Raw genomic sequence first — 6,841 nt, 5'->3', positions numbered from 1 at the left:
AGTCAAGAGAAGGAAGAACAGCAAAGGCATTTGAGCCAGTCACGGTTGAATGCGCAGGTCCGTTTCCCCGCAGGCCAGGTGGATTTAGCTGCAGTGCTCAGTTCCGTGGCTGTGGGGTGCTGGGCCAGGAATCCAGAGGAAGGAACCATGCGTTCCTCCAAACAGTGCTTGAGTTTACATGAATTCAAGGGGGCTGAGATTCTCAAAGTGGACAAGGTCACCTTGGACAGATCCCTGTACAGTTCCTTTCTAAGGCCAAGTGAGCAGCTGTCATGTAAAGAACCTCTCCCCCAACCTGGTGGTAATTTGAGCCTCCAAGATTGCCATAGTCAGGACTGCCCTGCTCCCTTGGAATGTGCTTTCTGTGCTCACTCACCCTTAGCCCAGCCTTCGGCCTGCTGATTTCAGCTGGAACACCAAGGTAAGAATATGGCTTAAAAGAAATCCTTTACTTAAGTCATTAACTTTTCTAATCCTTATGATAGTAATGTAGGTGCGCTATATTGAGAGAATTGATTAAGTGGAGTCAGAAAATATCTCAAGGGACTTGAGAAATAAAAGACATTTGTAACTGACAGACAGTGGCCTGACATTAGACCTGGAAATTCAGGATGTGAGGCAAAAATTGCAGCCTTCCTTAGGACAAGTCCTGGGCCTGCCAAAGGCACTAGTTCAAGCCTGAGCTTATGGGAGGAGATACTGAACAAGTAATTGTACGACAATGGAGTAGGAATTGTGACATTCACACAACCTACTACAGGGTGTCATGGGAGGGAACCATCCTTTTGGGTGGCCAAAGAATGAAAAACCTTACCCCTGTGGAGCAGGTGTGGTTTTTGTACTTCGGTGCCTATAAAGGAAAAATCTCGTACTTTTTCTCCTTTGTGCAAATCTATTCACTGCTCATAGAATATTTGTGGGACTGGATGTAGGGACGGTAGGGCTTCTCACAACAAGTGAATATCAGATCCCGGCAGCAGATGGGTGGCCACAATTTGATACACTTGTGATGCACTCTACCTGAAGAGAGTATGAGCTCTCAAAGAGTAAGACCGCCCCACTCCCAGCACCTCAACCCTCACTTTCAACACCAATTGCAAACCCAGCGCTTCTCAGCTACCACCTGCAAATTGGCGTTTCCCAGGATCTCTCCTCAGCTCAGTCACTTTGCTAGGGCGGCTCACAGGACCCAGGAAACATTGACTCCCTAGATGGCTAGTTTATTATGTAGGGGTCTAACAGGGGAATGGCAGACAGCAGAAATTGAGCACAAGGTATGTGGGAAGGGGCACAGGCTCCTGTGGCCCCTCAGGCCTGCAACCCTACCTCCCACACTGTGCATTCACCAGCCTAGAGCTCTCTGTACCCTGAGAGCTCTCTAAATTTCAGGGAACTTTTTTTTGATGCTTTCATTTCATGATTAATGAAAATACTGGCTATTGTGTTGATTTAATCTTTAATCCCTCACCTTTCTCTGGAGGGGGAGTGGAGGGAAGGATGAAAGTTCCAACCCAAGCCATCTGTTGCTTGTTCTGGCAATCAGTCCCCACGCTGTAGTCACCCAGAGGTTTTCCAAAAATCTCCTCCTTAATATGAACTCAGATATTGTTGAAAGAGGTCTCTTATGAACAGCCAAAGATACCCATTTCTCTTAGTTAACAAATTTCCTACACTGTTATTAATTTTTGGACTTTATATGATTTCTCCCCTCATTGTGGTCATCCATCCACCACCAAAGCACCCATAGACCAACATCATACTCTTCCACCTCTGCAGTATCCCCCACTCCACCCACGTTCACTTCATCCCCTCCCCCTCTCTTCCTGGAGTCCCACCCAGCTCTGTGGCCAGGTCAGCTTTCAAGGTTTGTCTTTATCTGACCCTTTGTTTGGTTTCTCTATATTCCACATATAAGTGAAACATTCAGATAATTCTTTCTCTTATTTATTTCACTTAGAATAACCCCTTCCAATTCCATCCCTGTTGCCACAAATGGCATATCTTTTTCATTGCTGAGTAGTTATCCATTGTGTGTATATCTTATATCTTCTTGATTCATTCATTTGTATTGGGGCATTTAGATTGTTTCCATATCTTGGCGATTGTAAATAGTGCTGCAATAAACACAGGGGTGCAGATTTCCTTTTTCATTAGTGTTCCAAAGAACCATGTCATTTTTATCACTCTGAAGTTATTTTAGGAGTCAAGGGCAAAAACCAAATATTTTATATATATATGTATGTCTGTATGCAATGTCCCTCTTGTGGGAACTCACAGACCCTTTGTACCTACCACGATTTGCTGTTGCCTCCCACCATCCTTCTCCAGCATGTCTTTCCTTAAGCTTGGTTATCAGGCCATCTGCAGGACCCAAACACAGAGCACTATGGAAACTGTATTGCCTGAACCAACTAATTTAACCTCTAGGCTCTTATAAGGTGCAGGATCTGGTGCTTCCTTTTTTCTCTGATGGCCTCTGAAGGAGCTGCCTGTCAGGACTCCCTGTGCCGTTGCATGTACACTGTAATCACACCTACAACCTCTCTTAGAACTGGGTCCAGGACCAACCATCACCCCCGCCTGCTGGGCTGCAGAGTAGGATGAATCGTTATCTCCATCTAGAGTTTAAGCCATCATACACACCAGTGTTCTTAGCCTCTCCATTTGTATGTCCAACGGGCACCTCACATTCAACACCCCCCAGACTGAGCCTGCTATCCCCTCACACACACCCATGCAGGGACCACTCACTTCTTCTGTTCCCTTCTTATAAATGACACCTTCTACCTAGTTACCCAAGTTAGAAATCCAGGTGCCATCTCTTCATATCAGATTAGTAAGTGTTATTGATTCTACCTACCCAAGTTCTCTTAAATCCACTTACTTCTATCAGTTCCCACTGTCATATTTCTAGAGAATCAAGGTCATGGACAATGACTATCATCTAAATTACTGTAATGTCTCCCAAAAGACCATCCTCTCGCCAGCTGGGCTCCACTCCAACCCTTCCTTAAGGGTCCTCCTTGGGGGTGTCCTAGAGTGCCCTCAGACCAATGCACTCAAAACCCCCTTCTTTCTTATTTCTTTATCCCCATTTCTTGATTCTCAATCCCAACTCTTAGTTGTGGGAACATCTGTCCCCCAGGAGTACCCTTCTTTCCTGAGCCTCCACCCACCCATGTGCAAGCCCCTCCATCTGGAGTGTTTAGCCCCTTCCCTCACTGCTCTCTAGAGTTCATAGTCTTACTTCACTTCTTGAAGTTGTTAAATAGAACAATATAGCAACCAAATAAAACAAATGTATAGCTTAATAGATTATAACAGGGCAAACACCCAGGTTGGGAGGGGGAAATGAAATTGTCCCCTCACCCAAGTATGACTTCTTTCCACTTTAGAAGTAACCACTATCCTAACACTTTAGGTAATCACTTCTTTCCTTATCTTTATAATTTTATCATGTAAAATTAAGTGAACATCCCTGTATATGATAGTTTAAATTTGCCTTATTTTTTTAGATGCTATTTTCCTGGTTTTCTTTTTTTTTTTAAAAAAGTCTGAAGTTTCCTCTCTATTTCTCCCACCCCATTTCCTTGCAATTTATTTGAAGAAAGTGGTCCCTGTCCTATAGACTTTCACAAGCTCTACTTGGTGTCATTTAATGTGGTCCACCATTCTCTATATTTTCTATCAATTGGTACTTGGATTTAGAGGCTGAATTGAATTAAAGGTCAATGTTTGGGGCAAGCTTGCTTCATAGGTGACATGTTCTTCATCAAGAGGCACACAACACCTGGCTGTCTTTTTCTTTTTTTTGGAAGATTTATTTATTTATACAAGCGCTGGGTACAGTCAGAAGCGCGGGAGGGTGAGAGAATTCACCAGAGCCAGAGGGGAGAGCAGAGCAGGCAGACTGACAAAGTACAGTGCCAAGGGGAGCAGTGGGTGGCAGGAGAGGACTGCGTGCCATGTGGGACCTTCGCCTGGTAGCCGGGGATCGAACCGGTGCTGCAGAGGCTGTGGGCAGCTTCTCAACCCAGCGCTCAAAGCTGTGACACTGGGGAGGCCGCTGGCTGTCTTTCTTTTCATAACATTAGGAACCATGAATGTTAAATGCCTAAATTCTCTCATCATTAAGGACTATAAAAGGACATTATAATTTTGTAATTTATGCTCATTTGTGGGACTAATTCTTTGAATAGAAACTCCATCTATTTGCCTTTGTAGTGGTACAATTAATACAAGAAAAGTAAAGATGAATAGTTACTTTTTCCCTTTATTTGCTAGTCTTCCAAATAAACTACTAGCTCCTGAGTTTCAGTTAAAAGTACTTACCTATATTAGTTTGCTCAGGCTTCCATAACAAAATACCACAGACTAAATGATTTAAGCAATAAAAATTATTTTCCCGCAATTCTGGCAGGTACAAGGGTAAGGTCAAGGTGCTGGCAGGCTTGGTTTCTCTTAAGGCCTCTCTTTCTTGGACTTGGAGAGTGCGTTCCTCTTCTGTTATGATTCACATCACTGGTGTTTCTCTATATGCCTTAATCTTCTCTTTGTATGAGGATACCAGTCAAATTAGATTAGGGTCTACCTTAATGGCCTTTTAAACTTTATCACTTCTTTAAAGGCCCAACCTATCTCTCAATACTGCACATGCTGAGCTACTAAAAGTTAGGGCTTCAACAAATGAATTTCGGAGAGACAAAATTCAGCCCAAGATAATATCCAGCAAGTCTTTTTAAATATAAATGTGCTTTTCTGTGATGACCATAATAGATCATGACCAATTTAGCAGCTAAAAACAGCACAAATATACTATCACACTTCTTAGTCAGAAGTCCAATAGAGGTGTTGCAAGATAACAAACTAGGTCTTTCTCTCTTACCCAGAAAGTCATACTCTGAACAGTGAGAAATGTCTTTAACAGAGTTTATTCAAGATGGCCAGCAAGGGAGTTGGTGGAACAGCTATCCTAAAAAACACAGCTGCCTGAATCGCAGGACTGCTGGGATTATATAGAGGAGGAAGGAATGGGAGCAAAGTGCAGGGTTTCCCGTTTCCAGATCTGACGTGGTGCTGGGCAGTCTAGATGACACACAGCGAGGTGACATGTCAATGTGCTTGACTTTCCCAGCAGCAATCAGCAGATGCTTGCTTCTGATGCCACTATCAACCCCAGGGGGCACATAGACTTTTATTAGGGATGTCACATAATCAATTTTCCAAAGTCCCAGGAATGCAGGCGGAGCCAAGAGAGGGTTGAGGGAAGAGAGAACAAAGGGTGGTCAGAGTTTAATTCCACTTATTTGTAATTGTTAGTCTAGGGTTGTTTTTTGGTTGCACAATTGAGGAGATCCAGCTGTAGTGTCTCTGTGGTGTCTCTAAAAGCAAGGTGTTGGTTCTGGAGATTGCAGAGAAGAATTGCTCCCAGGTTTCTCTGGTTGTTGGTACAGTTCAGTTCTGGGTGACTGTAGGCTGATGGCCATTTCCTTGTTGACTCTGATGTGGTTTGTTCTCAGCTTCCAGAGGCCAATCCTCAATTCCTGTCCCATTTGTCTTCAAGCAGTAACAAGATGAGTCCTCATGCTTCAATTTCGCTGGACTTTTCTGAAGCCACATTGCTCCGACAGTCTCTTCCACCACACTTAGTCCACATTTAAGTGTCCCTGTGGATGCATTACTGACCCAGATCATGCAGCACGATCTCACTGCCTTAAGGGCTTTAACCTTCACGTCATATTTAAAGTCCTTGGCAATGTAGAGTAACATATTAGAGACTAAGATATTGGCTATCTGAGGGGCCATGATTTTGTCTACCACAACATGTATTTGGAAAAAACAGAAATACATAAAAATAATAACAGTTCCTGTGATAGATTTTTTCTCATACATTTTGGCTTATGCCAAATTTTATGCATTATATATATATATTTGTACCTTGTGATATTTTGATATATAGGAAATATAGTATAGCTCCAGCAATGCACAGGACAGGTTCTCCGTGTTATTTTCAGACTTTAATGATCTTCTATGCCAATTATAGTGCAGCACCAAGGCTCAGGGCAGGCAGGAGGCTGGGGGGGCTAGGGGTAGGCAGAAGGCTGGCAGCCCTCCCTGACCCCAGAGAATCTTTACCCTCTGGGTTCTCTGGCATTCTCTCATAGTCTCTTTCTCTCGTAGCTGTTCTCCACCGCATACCATCCTCAGGGTGACACAGCCCTTGTAGCTGGTCTCTCTGCTCAGGTGTGACCACTTACACAGTCCCACACCATATACCCCATGTCAACAATCAGGGAAACCCACACTCCCAAGTGCCTTCTGCATTCAAGACCACAGGTTATAGCCACAGAGGCCAATGGCTCAATGGGCTGACCATCACCAACCCTACATGTATGTATTTGGTCAATCAGATGAGCAAAATATATTTCTCATACATATTTGGTTTTCATCTACAGTTCCTATTTCCTAGCTCCCAGATCTTGGAATTTCTCAAGTCATTGGAAGAATATAAAGATTTTCTGTCATAATTGTTGGTCTCTTCTCAGTTCCTGAGAAAGCTTCAGAGCCATAAAAGTTTAAATGGGTATCTTGTTCTAAATGGGCTCTATTAAGAAAGGGAAATTTTCGGGCCTCCCCAGTGGTGCAGCAGGTTGAATGCCATGCTGTGAAGCTGTCCACAGCCTCTGCAGTGTGGGTTGAATCCCATCCAGTGGGAGAGAATCCCACATGGCGCAGCAGACCTCTCGTGTCTCGCCAACTGCTCCCCTCAGCAGTGTATTTCATCGGTCTGCCTGTTCTGCTCCCCACTCTGTCTCTAGTGAATCCTCTCACCCCCTACACC

This window comes from Talpa europaea (genome assembly GCF_964194135.1).
Source record: "Talpa europaea genome assembly, chromosome: 6".
Classification (NCBI taxonomy): domain Eukaryota; kingdom Metazoa; phylum Chordata; class Mammalia; order Eulipotyphla; family Talpidae; genus Talpa; species Talpa europaea.
The sequence above is the reverse complement of the archived record's forward strand: the minus strand, read 5'-3'. Positions refer to the sequence as shown.